Source organism: Rhinatrema bivittatum, chromosome 1, assembly GCF_901001135.1.
Source record: "Rhinatrema bivittatum chromosome 1, aRhiBiv1.1, whole genome shotgun sequence".
Lineage (NCBI taxonomy): Eukaryota > Metazoa > Chordata > Amphibia > Gymnophiona > Rhinatrematidae > Rhinatrema > Rhinatrema bivittatum.
Genome location: NC_042615.1, coordinates 601,403,886 through 601,430,683, shown reverse-complemented (window position 1 = coordinate 601,430,683; position 26,798 = coordinate 601,403,886). Strand labels below are relative to the sequence as shown.

The 26,798-nt window shown below is 44.9% G+C and overlaps 1 protein-coding gene across 8 annotated transcripts in view; it reads left to right on the top strand.

Annotated features, from left to right (window-relative positions):
- The first annotated feature begins 7,664 nt into the window (after positions 1-7,664).
- Positions 7,665-26,798, top strand: part of CSNK1G3 (casein kinase 1 gamma 3) — a 448,270-nt gene continuing 429,136 nt past the window's right edge. For 4 of the 8 annotated variants that reach the window (XM_029619760.1, XM_029619702.1, XM_029619712.1 and 1 more), the window contains exon 1: positions 7,665-8,125. The gene's annotated coding sequence lies outside the window, so the exon portion shown is untranslated. The remainder of the gene's footprint in view (positions 8,126-26,798) is intronic. The other 4 variants (XM_029619750.1, XM_029619731.1, XM_029619740.1 and 1 more) reach the window with 1 other exon arrangement.

Sequence of the window (26,798 nt, the reverse complement as noted above, 5' to 3'; positions counted from 1 at the left end):
GTTTCCCTTTTCCTTTATTGTTCTTTTTTTTTCGGAGGCGGAGCGGTCTTAGGGCCACTCCTGCCACCTCTATAGTTTTAAATGGTCCCCTTCCCCTCCCTTATTTCTATTAGTCCCAGGCACCCTCTCTAGGGGGCGCTTGGGAGTTGTTTTCCCATGGAACAAAGTCAGCATGGCTTTACCCAGGGCAAGTCTTGCCTCACAAATCTGCTTCACTTTTTTGAAGGAGTTAATAAACATGTGGATAAAGGTGAACCGGTAGATATAGTATACTTGGATTTTCAGAAGGCGTTTGACAAAGTTCCTCATGAGAGGCTTCTAGGAAAAGTAAAAAGTCATGGGATAGGTGGCGATGTCCTTTCGTGGACTGCAAACTGGCTAAAAGACAGGAAACAGAGAGTAGGATTAAATGGGCAATTTTCTCAGTGGAAGGGAGTGGACAGTGGAGTGCCTCAGGGATCTGTATTGGGACCCTTACTGTTCAATATATTTATAAATGATCTGGAAAGAAATACGACGAGTGAGATAATCAAATTTGCAGATGACACAAAATTGTTCAGAGTAGTTAAATCACAAGCAGATTGTGATAAATTGCAGGAAGACCTTGTGAGACTGGAAAATTGGGCATCCAAATGGCAGATGAAATTTAATGTGGATAAGTGCAAGGTGATGCATATAGGGAAAAATAACCCATGCTATAATTACACAATGTTGGGTTCCATATTAGGTGCCACAACCCAAGAAAGAGATCTAGGTGTCATAGTCGATAACACATTGAAATCGTCGGTGCAGTGTGCTGCGGCAGTCAAAAAAGCAAACAGAATGTTGGGAATTATTAGAAAAGGAATGATGAATAAAACGGAAAATGTCATAATGCCTCTGTATCGCTCCATGGTGAGACCGCACCTTGAATACTGTGTACAATTCTGGTCGCCGCATCTCAAAAAAGATATAATTGCGATGGAGAAGGTACAGAGAAGGGCTACCAAAATGATAAAGGGAATGGAACAACTCCCCTATGAGGAAAGACTAAAGAGGTTAGGACTTTTCAGCTTGGAGAAGAGACGACTGAGGGGGGATATGATAGAGGTGTTTAAAATCATGAGAGGTCTAGAACGGGTAGATGTGAATTGGTTATTTACTCTTTCGGATAGTAGAAAGACTAGGGGGCACTCCATGAAGTTAGCATGGGGCACATTTAAAACTAATCGGAGAAAGTTCTTTTTTACTCAACGCACAATTAAACTCTGGAATTTGTTGCCAGAGAATGTGGTTCGTGCAGTTAGTATAGCTGTGTTTAAAAAAGGATTGGATAAGTTCTTGGAGGAGAAGTCCATTACCTGCTATTAAGTTCACTTAGAGAATAGCCACTGCCATTAGCAATGGTTACATGGAATAGACTTAATTTTTGGGTACTTGCCAGGTTCTTATGGCCTGGATTGGCCACTGTTGGAAACAGGATGCTGGGCTTGATGGACCCTTGGTCTGACCCAGTATGGCATTTTCTTATGTTCTTATTTTTGTTTGTGACTCCCCTTCCCTTTGTTGTTTTTCTTTTTTGGGGGCGGAGCGGTCTTGAGGCCACTCCCGCCTCCTCCCCAGCCTTAATCTTTTGTTAAGGCTCCCCCTTCCCTCCCTTATTATTTGTTTTGTCTCAGGTGCCTTCTTTAGGGGGCGCCTGAGAACCGTTGTTTCTTAATTTTGTTATTGTCTCTTGTTTTTTGTTATTGGACTGCCCTTCTTTTGTTTTCTTTTTTTTTAGGGGGGGGGGGAGTGGCCTTTGGCCACTCTCCCACCTCCTGCTCCCCACGCCTTAAATAGTCAAACCAGGAAGTCCATGCAAACACAAGCAGCCTCAGGCAGGCCCCAAGGACATCGAGGCCTCCCAGGCCCTGGAGCAAATCCTGGACAGTTCGCAGGCGAGGCCATGGCTTTGGAGCGGCCTCCAGGAAGAGGTAAGGAGCCTCCCATAGCACCGCTACAGGAGGGTTCATAACACTGCCCTGACATAGGCTCCCTTTTGACTTCCATAAACCTGTTTATCCTGTCTCTGGTGTCTCTCCAGACTCTACTACCATCTCTGCCCTAGAGATCTGCTTGTCCTGCTGGCTGCCAGAATCCAAGGGCTCAACCTGAGGAAGAAGCAGTTGGTAAAGGTGAAACTCCAGACTGTCCCACTACAGGGTGCATTCACCAGCTTCTGGTATAGGCCTCAGGGGCTTGCCCTCGAGGCTGCATCAATTACACTGCAGAACGAAGGGCTCACACCCCTCCAGGATTCATTACACAAAGATAATATTTGGATAAGTATACTTTACTTATATAGGACCACTTATGAGAATGGTCTATAAGAGAAAAAGAGAGAAACAAAAGAAAGCTGAAAGAAAAGTATTTATAAGGATATGTCGGTGATTGCTCTGTAAGTGATCAGGTGAACCCCAGTCCCCTGAATGGTCCCCTTCAATCAGGTATGGTGGCTCTAGGAATACAGTCTCTTTTTCTCCCAGTTCTTGAGGATTCAGAACTGGGGTCAGATCTGTTTGGGATCTCTTTCATCTGTTCTGTCTTGTGTTTCAGCTGGCTTTCTTTTATAATGTGTATAAGGGATCTTACTGGCACAGGCGCAGTCCTATTTTTTTTGTCCTTTGCAACTTAGCCATCACCCCAATTAAGAAATAAAAGGGGCACAGTGGTTATGTTAGAAGACACATACACACATTTGCATCATTGCTTTCTAGTGGGGCTTCTTTATTTTTCATCTATGTCTAGGCAAAACAGCTTCACATACTTCAACTGTAACTTTTTCTGAGATAAACAACATTCAGCACTTCAACGGCCATTATGCTTAAGCAAGTCATTAACTGTCTGTCTGCTGTATATCTAAGCAAAAGCAATTTGTTTTTATTTGTAACTGTAAATATTTTACTGTGTCTAAGCACGGCTGCTTTATTATGACTATCATTTTCTTCACTATATGCAAAGGAATGTTATCTAATGTATGCAACTATACTGTTTTCTTTTCATTTAAGCACAGCATATTCATATATATCACTTGAAAGCATCCATTTTACATGTGGCCTAGTTATTCCTACACATCACACCAAAATGCCTTCACATCCTTCAACACAGCATGGTATACTGTATGTTCAGTTTCTGCAAATCACACTTCACGTTACAAAATTCATGACACTTTGGTTGCACCACAGAGAAATCCTGAAAAATCAGGATTCAATTGCACTGAAAGTTAAGCTCTAGAGGCTCCCTCGCTGCATTCATTATCAAATGTTTGTTGCCAGAATTAGGTAATTTAACAATTACTGCTCATAGGCAACTGCCTTGAGAAGGAGTAGGGACCAAAGTATGGTGCGCTGGATCGAGTGTAAGAAGGCCCTTGCTGCAGTCCGAATGCAGTAATTCTGGCAGCCATTTTGAAAAAAAACAACAAAAAAACTAGCCTTATTACCTTCTGCCTTCTCTGGAACCCTAGGGATATGAAGATTGCAGTGATAGGTCTGATTTTCAAGGTCATCCAGTTTATCCAAGACAGACAGGTAGTTTTGCTCAATTGTTTTGAGCTTAGCTGTGGTAAATGTTGCAATCATCTCCAAGTCAGCTATTTTCACATCTTTCTTGACCAGTGGTCCCATGTTGTCTTGCACTATTTGTACTAATTGGACCATTTTATTGACAAAAATACTTAATCAAAAATCTAACATTTTAGAAATTTTGTTAGAGAACTTTTCCAGCAAGGCACTCCAATAAGCCTGTTGTGTGTGGACACTTTGTCTGAATGAAGATTGACGCCACCTGCAGGAAGGAGCCCTGCAGGTTCTTGCTGTCGTTAGGCGGATCCAGTCAAAGCAGAGACCCATCAGGAACTTCACCTATACCAGCCCACGTTCCCCTCAGGTTGAGCCTTCTGGTGCCGGGGCCAGCAGGACTTAGGTGGGGTCTCTGCTGTTGGCAGAAGGGAAGGTCTATAGTTAGGGTCGTAGGCAGGCGGAGGTCAGGTGTATCTGGCAGGTGGCAGTAAGACAAATCTGAGGTCCAAGCAGTGATCAAAGGCAGCTGGCGGTTGGGTGTATCTGAGGGCCGAGCTGAGGTCAAACCAGGTATCCAACCAAAGGAGAGGGACGATAGGACTGGGACAGGCAAGGCTGGAACAAGTGGACAAAGGATTATGGGACAAGGTGGATTGAAGAGTGAAGACAAGCTGGGCAAAGACAGAAGAAAAGGAACACTGGGAATCAACAGAAATTACTGAAGAGTAGCTAGAACTGTTGCTGAGGCGAGTTGCTTCTGGGGAGCTGTCCTCATTTATTTTATTTATTTATTTATTTAGATTTTTTATATACCGGCATTCGAGACAGCAGTCACATCATGCTGGTTCACATAAAACAGGGGTGCAAAGTAAACATAACAATAACAAAGTGCTGAAAAGGCAGTTACACTGGGAAAAGGCAGTTACACTGGGAATCAACAGAAATTACTGAAGAGTAGCTAGAACTGTTGCTGAGGCGAGTTGCTTCTGGGGAGCTGTCCTCATATAGGGCAGTGTTGATGATGTCATCTCTAGGGGCCATGGGGACTTTTCTGCTGTGGTCTTTTTAAATGCCATGAGGCAGTGTGCACACTCACCTAGGGAGAGGCACGATGTGTTTTGTCAGCGGTGTCCTGCTAGTGGCGTCTCGCTGTGCTGAGGGGTGCAGCCCTGCCACGTTGCTGGCTGCTGGTGTTTCGCCGCGTTAAGAGGCAACAGATCGGTCAGACTGGGAGAGCTGAGTGCATTGGTTCACGGGGGTAGCCTGTAGACTGCCAGATTCAAAAAGCCACATCCTCAGCTGACTCAGAAGCCTCAATTCCGGTGTCATCCTCAGAGGTTGATTCCTCTGCCATTAATTGGTTTGCTGGGTAGGTATTTATAATACCTTTTTTGACTCTACTGGTCTGATCTGTCCATAGTGATGGATAGAGCACTTACTAGAATCCTTTGACTATGACATCACAATCAGTACAGATCGCTGTATCACCAAAAACAGATGAAATAGCTCATGCTGGGCGGGAGCATGGTCAGGACACGGCTTCCCCACTCGCCGGCCGATGCAATAAAGTGCACCAGCCTAACGCACAGGTTAGTGCGTGGTTGGACGCATGATTTGGACATGCTAGACTAGTACCCGATGCAATAAAGGGATTTGTGCATCCAAAACGCGCGCACAAACAACTGCTTAGCCGATAGTGCTCATCACATGTAGCTATTCCCCCTGATGCAGAAAATCCTTTGACACCCAATGCACACTTGTTAACGCGCCAAACTTAACTCCAGCCCCGGAGCTGGCATTAAATCTGCCTTCTCTACTGCTTTCCCCGCCGCTGGGCTGAGCTCCTCTGGTTACATGGCAGGCCCCTGCATCGGCCTTGCTACTGATGCAGCTTCTGCCTCAGGCTCCTCTTAGGGGTTAGTGCACGTCGACGCCATCCTTCTTAATGAGCCCTCGGCGGGAAAATACCGAAGGTACACAAAGACGATGTCACCGGCAGAAGCCTATAAGAGGCCACCTCAGCAGCCCTTCCTTGTCTCAGCAACAGGTCAACTCCTCCTGGAGAAGTGCTTGCCCTGAGTTCCTGCTTCCTGGTTTCCGCTGTGTGTTGTTCCTGTGTCCCGTTTTTGGTTCCTTGGCAGTCTTGTCGTTTCCTGAATTTGTATGTTTGTGGTCAGTCCTTCCTTCATCTGTCTTCAGCATCTCGACTCGCCTCAGTGATCCCTCATTCTACTTCCTCCTCCTCGTTCCTTGTCTTTTTGGATTGGACTTCTGGCTTGATCTCGGACCGGACTTCTGGCATTGTTTTGGACTGAACTTCTGGTTTGACCTCGGATTGGACCTCGAGGCTGTTTGACCTCCGTCTGCCCCTTGAACTTGCCTGCTTCAGCTTCTGACCGAACGCTGCCTGCTCAGACCACTGCCAGAACCACGATGCTGCGAGAACTCTGTCTGCCTTTCATCAAAGCATTAATCTGATCCTGTTGACTGCTGCCTGTCCTGACGCCGCTAGCCTGCAATCACTTTGGATGGATTTTCACTCCACAGAGGCCCGCACCTAAGACCAGCCGGTCCAGACACCCAAGGGCTCAACCTAAGGGGAACGTGGGCTGGTACTGGCTCTGCTCCAGTTGGACCTCTACTTCTGTCAGCTCCGCCTGCCGATGGTGGGACCTGCTGAGTTCCTTCCTGCAGGTAGCGCCAACTCCCCCCTTGGTCTAAGGGTCCACATCTGCAACAGTAGCTCATGTAATATAGCATCAGATGCCCAGAAGTAGCTGTGCTCTTGTCAGGAAAACGGGTGCTGAATACAAGCACCCATTTTACCACAAGTCTTATTGCGTTGGCCCCTCAGAGAATAACCGGAAGTCAAAGTGATTTTGAAACAGTGAAGTTTAACCAGCTAACTTTTAAAGCTGTGAAGAAACAACTCCAGCAGCCAGGGTAGCTGCAGTTGAATTATTTGGAGTAGCAGATACACAGGTGGGAGAGAGAGAATGTTGGAGTTGAGCCTAGAGAGAGAGAGAAGACTGTTGGTTGAGCCTGGGATGGGATGGAGGATGAAGGAGAATGCTAAATTTAGGTTTGAGGAAGTGGGCAGAATGCTAGGGGTCATCCTGAAGTGGGTGGCCACAGAAAGAGAGAGGAATCAAGGAAAGTTGAAATGTATACAATCTCGCCCCTGCTAATCCACACCAGTCTCAGGGTAACCAGAACTCAAATTCAGGGCCAAATGTAGGCATAGGCAAAAAAGGCACATGCCTAGGGTGCCAAATTCTGAAGGCATACAAAACTGGGACTCTTCCTACTTATCCCTGATTTCTGGGGCAACAAACTTCTGCTCCCAGCACTCTACCTATGGGCACAATTTTAAAGCCAGCCCTACTCACACATTCCCATTTATATCAATAGCACAAATGTATATAGCTTGTTTCATCTTACTAGTATAACACAATACATCACTGTATTACGTGTTCTTCAAAATATTGAAAGACCTAATTACTCTCCTGGTGTGTGTGTAGGAAGGAAGGGGGTGGGGGGTAATCTTGAGTGGGATAGGTATCCATCGTACCAACCAGTTTAACTTTGACATACCAAAATTCCCTCTGTAAGGGATAAGCACAGAACATCCCTAGTTGGGAAGAAGTGAGCAAAAGTGAAAGAGAGCCCAATCCAGTATGCACGTACACAAGAACTCCCTGGAAGACTGCGCACGGATCGATCCCGCAGCAACCCATTGGTCAGCCGCAGTACCCATACACAGCAATCATCTGCAAGCGGCCACAACACACACACACACACATACATACATACAGACATGTCAGTGGTTGATTCCCTACTCCTGCCCCACCCCAAAGCATCCACCGATTGACCATTGTCAACCTTTGTTTGACTTAGCTTGACATCAAGCTAGATATTCCATCCCTTCCTCGCCCCACCTCCACACGATCCACACCCGCCCTCGCCATAGAAAAAACAGTGAGACGCGAAGGGCTCGGCGACTGAAGAGGCTCAGAGGCCCCGCCCACCTACCCAGTCAACCTTGCTAAGATTGGCTCATTGTGGACGTCAATCAAGGCGACCGGCTCCTGAGTAGTCCTTCCGCCATCCGTCACTTAGCCTGTTCCCACCTTCCTCCGGTGGGAGGAGTCAAGCCTCCGAGTCTCCGCCCACCGCCTGCTGCGGAGGAGGAGGAGGGAGAGGGGCAGAGCCATCTGCTCTTCTCCGCCAGAGGAGGGGGGGAGACGGGGCTGGCTTCCGCTCCCGGTTCCCCTCTGACTCGGAACGGTTTCCTGCCTAATCCCGCCCCGTCTGGCCATCTTTGCATTCATTACCGCAAGCAAAGGGAACGAGAGAAACCTCCAAGAAATAATAATAATAATACAGGACACCGTAAGGAGAGCCGGGCGGGCTGTGAGTATTTCCTGCGGCCCACCTGCCCCCCTGTCAGTTGGAAGCACGTTCACGCCGAGGACTGCCCCAGAAACGGACGGAGGAAGAGCGAGGGAGAGAAGGGGACGCGCGGAGAGAGGCTGCCCCCGTCGCCGCCGCTGCACTTTGTTTCGGAGCAGGAGCACCCGCAGGTAAATCGCACGAGCGGCCGCCCCCCCACGGGCTGTGCGGGCAGGGCCGAGGCGGCGAGCTGCGGCTGACGGGAGCGTCATTGTGAGGCTGGAGGCATTGTAGTGACCGGAGGGCCCCTGCACCCCCCCCCTCCCTCCCCCACCTAACTGGGCCGGATGGAGGGAAGAGCGCTTCCCGGCTTCGCTCAGCTTTCTCCCCCCCTTAGGCACAGACTGGCAGAAGAGCCCACGTAATCCGGGCCCTTTGTGTCCGCGGGAAAAAGTGCTGGGTACATTTGGCCCCTGCGCGCGTGTCTGTGTTTCGCATCTCTGCATCTGCACGGCTGGAGGCTGCACGAGACAGGATGCTTTGCTGCAGGTTTAGAAGGAACAAGTTAGGTGTGAGAAGGCAGCAAACTTTCCGGATTAGCCCGGTCGTCGTCATCGCGACGGCTCGTGCTTGTACGGTGGAGACCCCACGGTAGCAGATCCGCTTTGCCCGGGGGGGACTTGGGCCCCGAGAGTTCGCCAGGTGAGGGCGGGAGCGATGCCCACTTGCAATTAGGGCAACGATTCTCTGACCCTTCTGAGCGCTCTTGCTTTCTGTTATTCGGCGAGATGTCTGTCGTTGGCTGAATAAAGTAGAGTGCAAGGCGCATAAGTGAACAGGTGAAAGTTGATGCATTTTCTGTTGCATAATGCTTCAGCGGGTTTGCTCGCTGATTACGTGGATTGTGTGGTAAACAATTTGACGGTTTCATGGTTTGTTTTTTTGAGGCGAAGTCAGTTAAGAGGCCTGGTGACTTCATCTCATGATAAACCGTGCCTCAACCTTGAGGGATGGTGGGTGTTGATCTCAAAAGCTTTTGAAGGTGGCAGATGTTTCCAGGTAGTTCTGTGGGTGTGCGCACGATGTTTAGGTTATAATGAGGCTTAAAATAAACGTATTGCACTTTTTTTTTCCCATTTGGTTTTGAAACCTGCATGTAATTCCCCCAAATTGTAATTTATATCTAGGGGCTTATTCACTAACTTCTTTTCTCAGCAGAAGTTAAAAAAAAAAGCCGGCCCATATGTGAACAGGTCTTTACTTCTTGAAGCTTTGGTTTTAGTGGCACAGAACTAATATGGAAGTGTTCATGTATTGTAATTTAATAAAGTAAAAAAAAAAGTCAATTAAAAAATTGTAAGCTAGTATACACTATTGAAATTGCAGGATGCTATTCAGAGTTTTCTCTTATTAAAATAGTGATACCAAGGCCCATTCAAATTTCTGTAGTAGAGATGAGTAGGGTTACTTTATTTATTTTTTTTTATTTCTTAATACTAATTGTAATTCAACCAGTTACAGAAGAGCAGGATGTTCACCATCTGTGATTTCTGCCTGATGGGAAAAGAGAGCTCTGTGCTACAGAAAATCCAACACTTTTTTTTTTTCCTTTTTATAAATGTATATAATTTTAGCTTCTCAAACTACTGAATAAGCTCCTTTGCAAACTCTGGTACTATCCAACTTCAGGTGTTAGCAGCTTCCACTTTCTTTTCAGTGCACATGGCTCAGCACCATGCAAAAGATGACAAGGGCTCTAGTCCCTGTCATCTGCACAGGCAAGGTAATTAATATGACACATCAGCAAAAGCAAATTTATTGCTTGTTTTCCCTTACAACAAAAGTACAAATTACTCAGTTACATTTTTTAAAAACAAAATTTTAAAGAATTATTTTTATTTTGTAAAACATGCAGTTAAAAATTTAATTCTTGGCCCTTCTGATACCCCTGGAATGTGTCTTTGTTTCTTTCCTACTTAGACTATCGTGCATTTAGTACTCTTGGATGAAGAGATGATTGACTTCCATTCTTTTGAGAGCTGCATTCACATTAGAATTGCTATGCTTGAACACTGATATGAGCTGTGTGGCATTCTGATGGTTATATTAATTTTGGAGATATTGGATCAACCTAGGAATTATTCATAGGTGATGCACATGAGTATTTGAGATTGCATTGATCTATTCTTGAGGTAAGACAGCAAAGACGCATCTGAAGAAGGAAATGCGTGCAGTCTTCCTCTAAGTTGCGTACAGTTTAGATTCCTCTTGCATAAAGCCGCTGTTTGACTGTGCATGTTTCCAAAACCTGCAGCTTTGGGCTGCTGATCTTTTGCATTGTAAGAGCAGTAGCCAGGAAATGATGGGCTTTACAATTTAAAAAAAGTGGGCAAGTGAGCAGTGGAAGATGGATGGAGCAGACCCGCATATACCTCTGTAGATGAGTGAGGGCTGCTTGGGATAATAAGGGAGGATTGGTGATGGGTAAAAAAAACACATCCTTTATGGGGGACATCCCTTCCCGATTTTGCTGTGACAAACTCCTCCATGGACAGATGACTTTCCTCCTCGCTCGTTGGGTGAAATTTTATACTTGCCTTTCAAAATTTAGAGGGAACATTGAACCTATGGGGTTTTATAAGCTCATGTCAGTATTTGTTTGACTTGAATAGAAGTGTTTGTTTATATTCTGATAAATGTAGACACTAATTCTTAATAGGTTCACCATATTGAGAATGAAACATTTTTTAGGACCATCCTATTTTACCACACAAAGTATTTAAGCTTGCATGCTTTTTTTGTGTGGGGGTGGCATCCTGCTCTCTTGGTTTTATTTATTTACTCATTCTTGATTCCATGCCTTATTCAGAAAGCCCAAGAAGAGTCACAAAAAATGTGGATCTCCATATACATATCACAGCAATCAATTTGGAACTAGTACATTAATCTGGTGCCTTGATACTTCATTTCCCATTCACTGGGGATTCGCCCCTCCTGTTTTATATCCCTTCCAAACTCACTTGGGCCAGTCATTTCAGGGGCCCTGAAGTCATGGCCCTTATCTGGCCACTAGGTGTTGCCATTGTATGACAAATAGGTCTTCCTGCCCTCAGAGGTTGTGGATGATCCCTCTGCATCATCCCTAGCCTTGGTTTGCAAGCTTGCAGTTTCTACAAAGTATGCACAGCACAAGCATGGCTTATGGTTTGATTGAGCAGGTGAGTCTAAGTAAAGAATTGTCATTTTAGCCATGTTCAGGACCATCCAGCAGGAGAGGCAACAAGATGAGATAAGGTATTTAAACGTCACAATTGACAGTTTAGATATATGTGGGGACTTATTTTATCTATTTATAAGCATTTGATCTCACCTTTTCTTAAAAATGGGCCCATGATGGGTTATAGTTATTCCATCAGAATTGGACAATGTAGATAGAACAAGGTGTAAAATCGTGAAGGTGGCACAATTTGACTGGAGACAGGATGACAGAAATAGAGCAGGTTGTGAGAAACTTTATCAAGAGAAATCAAAAGGTGGATGGGGTTAGAATAAATAGCACAGAGCCTTGAAAAGTATGTGGAAATATACTGGAATACTGCTGACACCTTTGGGTAATATGGGTGGCTATGCTCTAAACAAAGCTTAGTGATGGAAAAGCGAGGGAGGAAGATCAGAAGTGGAAACAAAGTGTAAGAAAAATGGCTAGAGAGATCTAGATGTTCATCAGCTGAGTGTGTTCATATTTTCAGAAGGTGTTAAAGTCTCTTATGAGAGACTCCTCAGAAAACTAAAAAGTAAGATGATTAAAAGTTAGTAAACAAAGACTAGGATCAGTTTTCCAAATGGTGAAAAAGAAATAATGGAGTGTCCCATGGATCTGTACTGGAACCAGTGTTTTTAACTTATTGATTTAACGATTTGGAAAAGGGAGCAATAACTAAAGTGAACAAAATACAAAAATATTCAGAGCAGAGAAGGACCTTGCAAGAAGGGGCATCTGAATGGGAGATGAAACTTAATGTGGACAAATGTAAGGTGTGATGCACATGGGGTAAAATCCAAATAATAGGTACCTAATGCTGGGTTCCATATTAGGGGTAAAACACTTAAGAAAAGAATCTTGGAGTCTGTGTGGACAATAGGTTAAAATTGTGTGTGCAACAGTGATTAAAATGCTAATAGAATGTTAAGAATTATTTGGAAAGGAATATAGAACAAACTTGCAAATATCATAATGCAGTGTGCAGATCTTGTCAGTACTGGTCACACCATCTGAAGAACAACATAGCAGAACTGGAAAAGGTACAGAGAAGGGCAACAAAAATGACAAAGGAGATAGAAATCCATTTCTTCATCCCTGATGATCATTATTGTTGTTCTATTGTTACCTGTTTTATTGTTCAACTGTTCTATGTAAAACCCACTATTTTTGGGCATCTAAAAGTTGTATGTAAACCGGATTGATTTGTAGTTCCTACAAGAACTTCGGTCTATAAAAATTAAAAATAAATAAAATAAAATGTTAAAATAAGTTCCATGCTGGGTTAGACCAATGTCAATTGAGCCCAACATCCTGTCTCTGACAATGGCCATTCCAGGTCAGAAGAACCCAGCAGGCCTCCAGTAGTCATGACTTGTAGTCAAGTCTATCTAATTGTTTATGGACTTTTCTTTAGAACATTGTCTAATCCTCTTTTGAACTCCTGTTAGTTGCCTTGACTACATTCTCTGGCAACAGATTCCATAGCTTCATTGTGCACTGAATGAAAAAATACTTTTTATAATTTGTTTTAAATCTTCAGGTTGCTAGCTTCATGGAGTGTCTCATAGTCCTAGTGTCCTGTGAAAAGGTAAACAACACAGTATGTGATGGCAGATTACAAAAAAAAAATAAATCAAATGATCCATCCAGTCTGCCCAGCAAGTTGCTTACAGTAGTAACTGCTGCTCCATGCAGGTTACCCCATGCATTCTGTTAAGGGTTGTAACTGCTGCTCTGTGCAGAAAATTAACACCTGAAGTTAACATAGTTACCCTATTTATTTCTATCCCTTGCCCTTTTGAATTACATTACTGTTTTTGTCTTCACCACCTCTTCTGAGAGGGCATTCCAGGCATCCACCCCCCTCTCTTTGAAGATGTATTTCCTGATGTAGGTTCCGAGTCATCCCCCTTGCAGTTTCATATTGTAACCCCTAGTTGTACAGTTTCCTTTCCAGTGGAAAAGGTTTGATGTTTGTACATCATTTAATACTTTTCGGGTATCTATCTGAAGGTATGTCTCACATCTCCTCTCCATGGTATACATATTTAGATCCTTCAGCCTCTCTTCATAGGCTTTCCGATGCAGACCCCACATGATTTTGGTTGCTACCTTCAGGGCTGCTTCCATCTTGTCTTTTTCAGGATAGTCTCTAGAACTGAACATAGTACTCCAAGAGAGGCCTCACCGAAGACCTGTACGAGGGTATTATCCCCTCCTTTTTTTTGCTGCTTATTGCTCTCTCTATGCAGCCCAGCATCTCTCTGGCTTTGAAGGGGTAAATAACTGTTCCTTATTTACCCATTCAACTCATGTTTTTATAGATTTCAATCATATCTTCTCTGTCATCTCTCTCCAAGCTAAAGAGTCCTAATCTTTTGAGCATTTTTCCATAACTGAGCTTTTCTATCCTCTTTATCATGTTTTGTCACCCTTCTCTCTACCTTTTTTGTCAGTTATGTGTAGTGTTTTTTTTTTTTTTTTTTTTAAATGGGTTGATCAGAACTGAGAACATTACTCAAAGTGCAATTGTACCATGGATCTATACAAAGGCGTTATGATATTCTAACTTTTGTTCTTTGTTCCTTTCCAGTTAATTCCTAACATTCTATTTTTCCTTTTTGACTGCTGTCCAACACACAGCTGAAGATTTCAAGGTATTGTCCACAAAGACAGGTCCTTTTCCTGGGTGGTGACTCCTAACATGGAACCCAGCATTGTGTACTTAGTTGGGATTATTTTTCCCTATATGCATTACTTTGCACTTGTCCACATTAGATTGTATCTGCCATTTAAATACCCAGTTTCCTAATCTCACAAATTCCTTCTGCTGCTACTCTCAATCTGCTGCTGTTGGGATATAATTGTTTTGTTACCTTGCTGGTCATTGCTTTCTCTAGATCATTTATGAATATGCTTCATAGCACAGGTCCCATTGCAGACCCCTGGGGCATTCTATTAACGTCCGTTCTCCATTTGGAAAATTGACCATTTAGTCTTACCTCCTATTTACTGTCTTCTATCCTCTTACCAATTCACAATAGGGCACTGCCTCATATCCCATGATCCTGCTCCATTTCAAATTCCTGAAGGACTTTGTCAGATACCTTTTGAAAATCCAAATACACTATCAACCAGCTCACTTTTATCCACATGCTTATTTACACTTTCAAAAAAATCAAGTAAATTGGTAAGGCAAGACTTCCCTTTGCAAAATCCACATCGACTCTCTCCCATTAAACCATGTCTATGTGGGCAGGTTCACCAGTCTATAGTGTCCAGATCACCTCTGCAGCTCTTTTTAATAATTGATTAGGGCACTGCAGCTTGGAGAAGAGGAGATATTATTATAGAGGTTTATAAAATCATGTGTGAGGTGGAAAGGGTAAATAGTGGGATGGTTATTTACCTTTTCAAATGTATTTGGACTAAGGGACATTTCATGAAACTAACAGCAGATTTAAACCTAGTGGAAAAAACACTTTCCACAATTTAACACACAGTTGACCTCTGGAATTTGTGACTGGAGGAGGTGGTCAAGGCATCCTAGCATAGCTGGCCTTAAAAGGGGTTTGGTCAAGTTGCTGGAGGAAAAGTGCATAAGCAATTATTAGCAGGTGGCCTTGGGGACAGTCACTTCTTATCCCTGGGAGGGCACAACAAGGAATGTGGTTAGTGCAGTTAGTGTAGCTGGGTTCAAAAAAGGTTTGGATAAGTTCTTGGAGGAGAAGTCCATTAACTGCTATTAATCAAGTTGACTTAGGGAATGGCCTCTGCTATTACTGGCATCAGTAGCATGGGATCTTTTGGTGTTTGGGTACTTGCCAGGTTTGGCCTCTGTTAGAAACAGGATGCTGGGCTTGATGGACCCTTGGTCTGACCCAGCATGGCATTTTATGTTCTTATGCTGGGTGCTTCCTTGTGAGCTGGATTGGTCACTATTAGAGACAGGATGCTGAACATTATGGATCTTTGGTCTGACCCTGCATGGCATATCTTTATGGTCTTTTGAAAATGAGAAGAGGTCGAGTATGAGAAATACTGAGTAACTGTAACTGATGGATGTCTGTGGCCACCCTGGCACATAGGGTAAGGAGATTTAGAGTTCAATAGAATATCAAGATTGTGAACAATAGCAAAAACAGCCAGTAGTTTTGATCCTTGATTAGGATGAGCATGGGGCAGAGAGAAAAGGAATGTAAAGAAGTTCTGTTTGACAGGTTGAGTTGAAGATAGTATTATCCCAGGACAAGCAGGATGCTAGTCCTCACATACGGGTGATGTCACCGAATGGAGCCCAGGCGGGAAAGCTTTCTGTCAAAGTTTCTAGAAACTTTTGACTGGCCCTGTGAGGCCACTGAGCATGCTCAGCATGCTATGATATTCTCTGCCACAGGTGTCTCTCTTCAGTCTTCACTTTTCTGCGCTGCCGTTCGCACCGCGGACCAATAGCCCTACCGTTGGGAATCTCGTTTTTGACTGAAAAGTCATTTTTTCTAAATATTCTCTGTCACGGGAAAATCTCTCCCTCGCCGGCTGGTGAGTACTCTCTGTTTAAAGAATTTCCGGCTGAAAATTTTTCACACACACACACACACGTTCGTCATCGACGGCCGTCGATCAAAAATGGCGACCGGGTTTAAAAAATGCCCGGTCTGCAACAGAACTATGTCTATTACCGATCCCCATTCGGAGTGTGTAATGTGCCTCGGGGAACAACATGATGTCAATTCCTGCGAGAAATGTGCAGAAATGACAGTCAAGGGAAGAAAGGCCAGGCAAGAGAAGATGGAACACCTTTTTTCTCTTCAACTAATTCCTTCTCCCTCAAAAGCACAGAGCAACCTCTGGCTGGAGCAACAAAGAAAGTTCTCCTTAAAAAACCGCGTCCGAATGGATCGGGGGACCGTTCATCTTCGCCATCTTCTGTACTCTCTGCGACGTCAACAGAACGATCCAAAGCTAAACATCGCCATCGATCATCCTCTGAAACAGTGTCCCAGGACGAGTCTATGCCAAAGCGGTCAAAGAATCAAGACACGCCGGTGATTGGGCCTTCGCCGTCACCGACACCGTCATCGATGGTAGTTGCGCTTCCATCGCATACACCATCGGCTCCCTCATTCACACCACAGCTTGAATTGTCTGCAATGATTAAACAAGCTGTTCTCCAGGCTCTTCAAGAGCAACAACTTCCGACAGGCCTGTCGATGCCGACCTCCGAGTCTATGCCGATACCCTCAGTGTCGATGCCTCTAGCATCGATGCCGATGTCTTCAACATCGATGGCTATGCCATCGATGCCGATACCTTCACCGTCAGTATCGATGCCGATGCTTCTGCCTACACCATCGATGCCGGTGATAACACCGATGACAACAGCATCTTTTCCCTCAAGATCCTCGGCGGATACTATAACCACTACACCGAGGCTACTGACTCAATCTACTTCGATGATTTTTCAAATTCCATCGACGAATCAAACGACTGCATCCCTGCAGCAGCCTATTCCATCGGAGGAGATCCACGATGAAGCTTTTTATCATCGCCTCCTACAAAGATACCAAAAGGTCATCGACAAATTACCACCTATTACAAAAAGGAAGGTATCTGCTGATTTTTTCCTCGATGATCCACAACCTGGACCTTCCGGGCTGCAAGCCCCTCCAGTTCCAGCAACTTATAGGGAGGAATCAGAAGACTCCTGGGATGATGAACCCTCTCAATTTTCCTCAGAGGAGTTCATGTCCGATCCTTCTTCTCCTGACCGAAGAAAGAAATCACCTCCGGAAGATCTTTCCTTCTCATCCTTCATACAAACTATGTCTGATTCCATTCCATTTAAATTGGCTGCTGAGGACGATACCAGAACACAAACTCTCGAAGTACTACAGTTTGTGGATCCACCCAAACAGGTACTAGCAATACCTGTACATGAGGTGTTACTGGAACTTCAAAAAAGAATCTGGGAACACCCAGCTTCCATACCTGCAGTGAACAAAAGGGTAGAAACTACTTACATTGTTCAACCAGCTCCTGGGTACCAAAAACAATTGCCCCATCAATCTGTCGTTGTGGAATCAGCACAGAAGAAATCTAAACGTGTGCGTCCACACTCCTCCATCCCACCAGGCAGGGAGCACAGGTTCCTGGACACATTGGGTAAGAAGATTTACCAGAGTTCCATGCTGAGTACTAAAATCTCTGCATATCAACTCTATATAACTCAACATCAAAGAAATCTCTGGAAAGAGATGGAGCAATTCATCACTTCCTTGCCAACTCAATTCCAAGAGCCTGCTCAAGAAATTATATCAAAAGGTCTTGAAGCAGGAAAACATGAAGTGAGAGCAGTTTATGACAATTTCGAAACTGCTTCAAGAACAGCAGCAGCAGGAATCACTGCTCGCCGGTGGGCCTGGCTCAAGGCATCTGACCTCAGGCTTGAGGTTCAAGATAAGCTTGTTGACCTTCCCTGTCTTGGTGACAATCTCTTTGGAGATAAAATTCAAGAAGCGGTTCAACAGCTCAAGGAACACACGGAGACACTAAAACAACTGTCTCAGACTCCACAAGAACCTGTTGGTCAGCCTTCTCGTCGTCCTCCACGGAGAGATGTAAGACGCTCTTACTATAGGCCACGCAAATACTACCAACCAACAAATAGAGGTAGATCCACTAGGCCAACTCAGCGTTCTCAAGCCAGACAATCCAGACCCGCCCGCCCACAACCACCTGCGCAAACAGGGCCTGCAACAGGCTTTTGAGAATTACACCAGAGGACAGATTCAACCTTGCAATCCCAAACCAAACCTACCAGTTGGAGTCAGAATATTCCTTTTTCACGAAAATTGGCAAAGCATAACCTCAGATCAATGGGTTCTTTCAATAGTTGCCCGAGGTTACAAACTAAATTTCACTTCAATTCCTCCAGAATTTCCACCAACATCATGCCAACAACAAAAATCTCAACTTCATCAATTACAAACAGAATTATCCACCCTTCTGACATCCAAGGCCATTCAACCAGTGCCTCGGAAGCAGAAGGGCAGGGGATTCTACTCCAAATATTTCCTCATTCCAAAGAAAACAGGAGGCCTACGTCCCATCCTAGACCTCAGAAATCTCAACAAATTTCTAAAGAAAGAAAAGTTCAGGATGGTTTCTCTAGGCACCATGCTTCCACTTCTTCAAGCAAAGGATTGGCTTTGTTCTCTGGATCTTCAAGATGCTTATGCTCACATTCCAATATACCCTCCTCAGCGCAAATACCTGCGCTTCAAAGTGGGTCTTCAACATTACCAATACAGAGTTCTCCCATTTGGACTGGCATCTGCTCCCAGAGTCTTCACCAAATGTCTAGCAGTAATAGCAGGACACTTACACAAAGAAGGTGTCCATGTCTTCCCATACCTAGACGACTGGCTCATAAAGAGTCCATCTCAACAAGGAGCAATAACTTCTCTCAACCGAACAATTGCTCTCCTTCACTCCCTGGGATTTCTCATCAATTATCAAAAATCCCATCTCACTCCAACTCATCTGCTTCAATTCATAGGAGCAGATTTGAACACAATCCAAGCAAAGGCCATTCTACCCATAGAACGGGCAGAAACCCTTATTCAGCTAGCAAGGTCCATCTCCTTACGGACACAAACCACAGCTCATCAGTTTCTGATTCTGTTAGGCCACATGGCATCAACAGTTCATGTTACTCCTATGGCAAGGCTAGCTATGAGGGTAACTCAATGGACTCTAAGGTCACAATGGATCCAAGAAATTCAACCATTACACTATCCAATTCAAGTGACCCACCAACTAAGATCATCTCTACTTTGGTGGACCAACATGGACAACCTGTGCAAAGGCTTACCTTTCCAACAACCAGTCCCACAGACTACTTTAACTACGGATGCCTCCACCTTGGGATGGGGAGCTCATGCAGACAATCTCCACACACAAGGGACTTGGACAAAACTCGAAGCAACATATCAAATCAATTTTCTGGAACTTCGAGCGATATGTTACGCACTGCATGCGTTCCAGGATTGCCTTTCGCACAAGACTGTTCTCATTCAGACAGACAACACAGTAGCCATGTGGTACATCAACAAACAAGGAGGTACGGGCTCCTATCTCCTTTGTCAAGAAGCAGCACAGATTTGGGGCTGGGCCTTGCATCACTCAATGTCCCTACGAGCCACTTATCTGGCAGGCATTCACAATGTAGTGGCGGACCGACTCAGCCGTCACTTCCAACCACACGAATGGTCCCTGGATCCTGCAATAGCAACCAGGATATTTCAACGCTGGGGTCAACCAACCATAGACCTCTTTGCATCACCTCTGAATCACAAAGTGGACAACTTCTGTTCTTTACACATACAGAAGAACCAACCAGCCAAGGACGCCTTTGCTCGCCCTTGGAACTCAGGCCTGCTATACGCGTATCCTCCAATACCGCTCATAACCAAAACACTAGTGAAGCTACAACAGGACAGGGGGGCCATGATTCTCATAGCCCCGTATTGGCCTCGACAAGTATGGTTTCCCACACTTCTAGACCTCTCAGTCAGAGATCCAATTCGTCTAGGAGTAGCTCCCACTCTCATAACTCAAGATCAGGGTCGGTTGAGACATCCCAACCTCCAGTCCCTGTCTCTGACAGCATGGATGTTGAAAGCTTGATTTTACAACCACTCAATCTTTCCTCTCATATATCTCAAGTGCTTATAGCTTCACGTAAACCTTCCACGCGAAAAAACTATGCTTCTAAATGGAAGAGATTCTCTTTGTGGTGCTCAACAAAGGATATAAATCCTTTTGATTGCCCCGCAACTTCTCTACTAGACTACTTATACCATCTTTCAGAATCTGGTCTCCAGACTTCATCTGTAAGAGTACATTTAAGTGCAATCTCTGCTTACCATAACAAGATAGCAGATGCACCTATATCTACACAACCTCTCATAAGTAGATTTATGAGAGGTCTAACTCACCTCAAACCACCAATTCGAAAACCCGTCCCAAGCTGGGACCTGAATTTGGTACTAACGGGACTCATGCGCTCCCCTTTTGAACCCATCGACTCTTGTAATCTTAAATTCCTCACATGGAAAACTATCTTCCTCATAGCCATTACTTCAGCTAGAAGGGTTAGTGAGTTACAAGCACTTGTCACATACGAACCTTATACAAAGTTCTTACTTGACAGGGTGGTTCTCCGTACACATCCAAAATTCCTTCCCAAAGTAGTTACGGAATTTCACTTGAACCAATCTATAAATTTACCCACATTCTTTCCAAGGCCTCATTCCCATCCAGGGGAAACAGCTTGGCACACCCTGGACTGTAAGCGTACACTTGCCTTCTATCTAAGCCGTACTGCAGTCCATAGGAAATCCACTCAACTTTTTGTTTCCTATGATCCAAACAAGCCAGGTAAAGCAGTGGGTAAACATACCTTATCCAATTGGATAGCAAATTGCATAGAGTTCTGCTATGAACAAGTGGGCCTTCCTCTTCAAGGGCGAGTAAAGGCACACTCAGTAAGGGCAATGTCGACTTCAGTAGCACATTTTCATTCAGTGCCAATCTTAGACATATGCAAAGCAGCAACATGGAGTTCTCTTCACACTTTTGCAGCTCACTACTGCTTAGACAAAGAAGGAAGACAAGATTCAGCCTACGGACAATCTGTCTTAAAGAACTTGTTTCCTGTTTAATCCCAACTCCTCCTACATCCGATGTTCAGGGATCCTCGGCTGACTCATTCAACAACAATACTCACTGTAACCACATGACTCAGCCTGTAGCTTGCTATTCACCCATACGTGAGGACTAGCATCCTGCTTGTCCTGGGATAAAGCAAAATTGCTTACCTTGTAATAGGTGTTATCCCAGGACAGCAGGATGTAGTCCTCACAGAACCCACCCGCCACCCCGCGGAGTTGGGTCTCATACCTTTTATTATTTTATTTTTTGCTATCGCTTCATGCTATATAACAGACTGAAGAGAGACACCTGTGGCAGAGAATATCATAGCATGCTGAGCATGCTCAGTGGCCTCACAGGGCCAGTCAAAAGTTTCTAGAAACTTTGACAGAAAGCTTTCCCGCCTGGGCTCCGTTCGGTGACGTCACCCGTATGTGAGGACTACATCCTGCTGTCCTGGGATAACACCCTATTACAAGGTAAGCAATTTTGCTATAGGCCATCCGGGAGGAGAGGCCCAAAATGCAGAAGAAAACTAGGTGCAAGATTCTAGGGTAAAGTGGGAAAGAACCATATCATGCTTTTATCTGGCTACAAAAGTTACTCAAAGCTAGAAATAAGAGAGGATGGTGAAGGATAAGAGAAAAGAATGGAATGGAAGACTCTCACCCTTGGAGCTTCCTAGCAGAGATGAGTGATTTCCAGAAGACCACTAGTGATTAGAGAGAGATTAATTAGAAGAGAACAGACAGAGACCCTGAGGGAAGAGTGCAGTAAAACGTGTGGTGTGATCAGCACTGTTAAATGTGGCAAAAAGGTCATGAAAAATAAGAGCATAGGAGAGGATGATGTTTTGGAAACTTTCCCAACTTAATGATTTGTCACATTATAGATTTTAAGAGTGCTGCTGTGCTGATCTTGTCGGTACAAGCCTTGGGATGCATTAATGTCACACAGTGTTAATGCATTGTTACCTGGGGGAGAAGATTTTTGGGACTGGGGACTTTCTGTGCCCATAATAATGAAAGGTCACAGCTCTGAATCCTTCAAAATGCCTAACTATAATACAATGTTTATATTTAAAGAAGAAAGATTTAAAAAAGAGGGAGCAAAAAATAGCAACAGCAGTGAACTTCGGATTTGATTCTAGAGAACTCAAAATACCTTTGTATAGGATTTGGTCTTGTCTTACAGTAGATTAGGAGGACATCTTTTGTAAAGAAGAATTTTAACTGTTTTAAAAGTACACAACTTTTTCCTTGCATTTTTAGCTCTGGTTGTGCTGTGCACACTTAAATGTTTCTAGGGTTCTGGGCTTGGTGCTATGATTTGACTCTTCCTTTCTTCCTCTTTTTTTTTTTTTTTTTTTCTCTATTGTCTGATTCCTGATTAGCACCATAGGATGTCAGAATCTCTATGGAATGGGTAGACATTTTTGCTCTCCTCTTCTGTGCATGTATCAGCTTAGAGAATTAGTTTTATATAAAAATTCTTGTTGGCCATTGCATTGGCTAAGTGGCTGTGCTGTGTACTGCCATGCAGGAAACCCAGGTTTGATTCCTTAGGGCAGCTTGAGCTGGGCACACTGCAGAGGCAGCCCTTGGAATATCGGCTATCACACAGCAGCACCTAGACGAAGATCACAATTGTGCCAGGTTCCAGAGGAAAACCATAGTCCATGCCACTCTGTTAAAGGGTTGTCCCTTCACTAGCTGGCCTTAATATAAGGGGAGGGAGGGGGAAGCCCTTATGAATAAATATTCATGGTGCTGTAGCCCAGTAGGAGTAGTTTAAGTTGAAAATGAAAAGAACTAGGAGGAAATGTCTGAGCTCACCCCAGTGTCCCCACCCCATGTAGGGGTGGGGGGGTTGTTACAGGGTGCACAGAACATTACCATGTTTTCTCTTGGCATTTTCAACTTGGCTGATTTAAAATATGAAGTAAGGATAAGAAACAAAATGATTCTATTTTCAGCATGTTGGTTAAATAAACAAGCTGAAAAGGCTGTGCCCCCAGGAGATGTATAGGTGAAACCGCCATTCTTTCTGTAACCTTGCTGGAGAGGCTTGAAGTGTTCTCACTTTCCTCATTCCCAGTTGACCACCTGAGCTGGCCACTACCTTGTTGCCAAACCCGGTCTTCACAGCTCTGGCTGCTAATAGCCTCTGCTACCCCTCACAGTGCCCTCCAGGGGTACTCTCCCTGGTCCACATGATCTGTGTAGCTGGCCATAAGTTCCAGGGCTCTGGCTGCTGGCACTGCCTTTCCCTCTGCCACAGTGCCCTGTAGCGCCTGCTTGCCCAGATCACGCAGATGCTTTTGTCTTTATGACCAGAACTACATATTATGGCCCAGAATATTGCAACAAATAGGGCCACAGAGAAACAGGACAGATGAACAAAATAAAGACAAAAGACACTTTCTTGCAGAAAGAAGATTTAAAAATGTATCTTTATTAAAAAAAAAACAAACAAAAAACCAAACCCCAAAAAAACATATTAATCACCTTCCTGATATCTCTCAAGGCGATTTATAACATTTTTCTTCACTGAAAAAATTCAGTAATATTCTCAGAGGACAAGCATACGCAGTGTGCCCTATACCACGCGTCCACACGGGGACTCTCTCCAGTCTCTTCTGCGGAACTGTAAACCTCGCAGTCTGATTTGTCCTCGCTTTGGCTGTTTCTGGCCTGGTGGAAAACTTTTTTTTCATCTTGTTTTTTTTGAGGTTTTTTGGTATCGTTCCATCGCCGGGTCCCTCTCTATGCTTCACCATAGTATGCTAGTCAGGGTTTTCGGCATTTTTGGTAAGTTTACTTCTGTGGTTGATTTCCCCCCCATGGCCGCCACCACCTTCATTTCGTGTCTATGGCCCCTTTTCTTTCATTCCATCCATGGCCATGTCCGGTTTTCGTCAATGCTACCGATGCCTGAGAACCCATGTCCGTTACAGATGCTCACGAGATATGTATTCTCTGCCTGGGGACATTGCATGAAATCTGATGTTGTTGTTTGTGTGACCAAATGACTCTGAAGGGATGTCTGCTTTGTTTCGATAAGATGGGTCAGTTCTTCGGTTCGAAAAAGTCCAAGCCATAGACATTGATGGACGTCACGCCATTGACATCAGCCATCTGATTGCATCCAAATCACCCTGTGTGTCTGGGACTCGTCCTGGTGGTGGATACTTTGCAATCTGGAGCAGGGGAGTCTCCCCACTCAAATTGTCCTAACCACAGATGCATCTACTCTAGGGTAGGGAGCTCATGTAGATCGGCTCGGTACCCAGGGTCTTTGGTCTGCTCAGGAATGCTACAACCCAAGAAAGAGATCTAGGTGTCATAATGGATAACACATTGAAATCGTCGGTTCAGTGTGCTGCGGCAGTCAAAGCAAACAATGTTGGGAATTATTAGAAAGGGAATGGTGAATAAAATGGAAAATGTCATAATGCCTCTGTATCGCTCCATGGTGAGACCGCAACTTGAATACTGTGTACAATTCTGGTCGCCGCATCTCAAAAAAGATATAATTGCGATGGAGAAGGTACAGAGAAGGGCTACCAAAATAAGGGGAATGGAACAGCTCCCCTATGAGGAAAGACTAAAGAGGTTAGGACTTTTCAGCTTGGAGAAGAGACAGCTGAGGGGGGATATGATAGAGGTGTTTAAAATCATGAGAGGTCTAGAACGGGTAGATGTGAATCGGTTATTTACTCTTTTGGATAATAGACTAGGGGGCACTCCATGTAGTTAGCACGTGGCACATTTAAAACTAATCGGAGAAAGTTCTTTTTCACTCAATGCACAATTAAACTCTGGAATTTGTTGCCAGAGGATGTGGTTAGTGCAGTTAGTATAGCTGTGTTTAAAAAAGGATTGGATAAGTTCTTGGAGGAGAAGTCCATTACCTGCTATTAGGTTCACTTAGAGAATAGCCACTGCCATTAGCAATGGTAACATGGAATAGTCTTAGTTTTTGGGTACTTGCCAGGTTCTTATGGCCTGGATTGGCCACTGTTGGAAACAGGATGCTGGGCTTGATGGACCCTTGGTCTGACCCAGTATGGCATTTTCTTATGTTTCTTATGTAACTTCCTGGAGCTTGTGGCGATCAGGTACGTGCACTCAGGCCGATACAGTATGGATGTGTTAAGAGTGCATCCATTTTTGGCAGCTGCTCTTTCAATGCATGCCCAGCCCCCTCTCCTGGGCATGCAATACAGCATTCAAATGAGGGGTCGGGCTAATAGGAAAACTGTTGGCCTCCCCCTGCAGGAAGAAGGTAGCTCAGTTCTGCTGCCTGATCGGGGAGAACGGCCAGCTGACATCAGATGCCTTTGTACACCATTGGGGCAGGGGCCTCCTGTATGCATATCCTCCTCTTCCACTGGTGTTGAAGACCCTCCTGAAGCTCCAGCAGATCTGGTTCCCATTCCTGTAGGATCTTGCCTGGAGGGAGCCGATCAGTTTGGGGGCTGCCCCAGACCTTTTCACTCAGGATCGGGGCAGGCTGCATCATCCCAACCCCTGAGCCTTATCCCTCACAGTGTGGATGTTGAAAGACTGATCTTACAGCCCCTGGACTTCTTAGAAATTGTTTCCCGGGTCTTAATGGCGTCCAGGAGGCTGTCTACCAGAAAGTCTTATGGCCTTAAGTGGAAGAGGTTCTCCACTTGTTGTGAGGGTCATGGGTTAAATTCATTCTCTTGCGCTGGACTACCTGCTACACATCTCGGAGTCTGGTCTGAAGACCAACTCAGTCAGGGTGCATTTTAGTGCTATTGGGGCTTACCACCAGGAAGTGGATGGTGTGCCTGTCTTGGTACACCCTGCCTTGGGGCTCTTCATGCGGGGTTTGCTCCAATTGAGGCCTCCCCTGAGGCCCCCTGTGGTATCGTGGACCTCAGCTTATGAAGGCTCCTTTTGAGCCTCTGTGTTCATGTGACCTAAATATTTTGACCTGGATGGTTGTGTTTCTAGTAGTGGTCACCTCAGTGCACAGGGTCAGCGAACTTTAAAGCATGAAATCCTTTCACGATAAGGTGGTTATGCATACACATCCTAAATTTCTGCCAAAAGTGGTGACTGATTTCCATCTGACTCAGTCCATCGTCCTACCCACCTTTTTTTCCAAAGCCTCATTCGCACCAGGTTGAGAGGGCTCTCCATAGCCTGGCTTGCAAGCGAGCCTTGGCCTTTTACCTTGAGCGGATTGCAGGTCATAGGCAATCTACACAACTTTCTCACTTTTGACAGAAACTGATTGGAAATTGCAGTAACCAAGCAGACACTGTACAACTGGCTGGCGGATTGTATCTTTCTGCTATACGCAGGTGGGACTGCAACTGGGGGACCGTGTTAAGGCTCACTTTGTTTGAGCCAGGGTAAGTTTGATGGCCCACTTAAGAGCGGTCCCCATGGACGAGATCCGCAAAGCTGCGACATGGAGTTCCCTCCACAACTGACGAGAGAGCAGTTTCGGCCAGTATGTGCTCTGGAATCTTTTTCAGATGTAAATCCCAACTCTTCCTGCCTCTGGCCCTTTTGTTCGGGTTCAGGCTGTCTCCCTCTGTTACCAACAGCACCTTGGTTGTTGTGCCCGTTGGCACTTGGTTAGGTATCTCCTGGTGGTTTTATTCCGGGAACAGCCTGCATCTAGGTATTCACCCATGTGTGAGGACTTCCATCCTGCTTGTCCTAGGAGAAAACAGAGATGCTTACCTGTAACAGGTGTTTTCCAAGGACAATAGGATGTTAGTCCAAAATGTTGTGTTTTGCTTTTGGGCTTTGCTCTGCGTAATACTGAGCTCCAGCAGAGGGTGCACTACTCAATATGCTGACGCTCTCAAACTCTGTTCTGACTCCATCTGCTGGTCGGGGGAT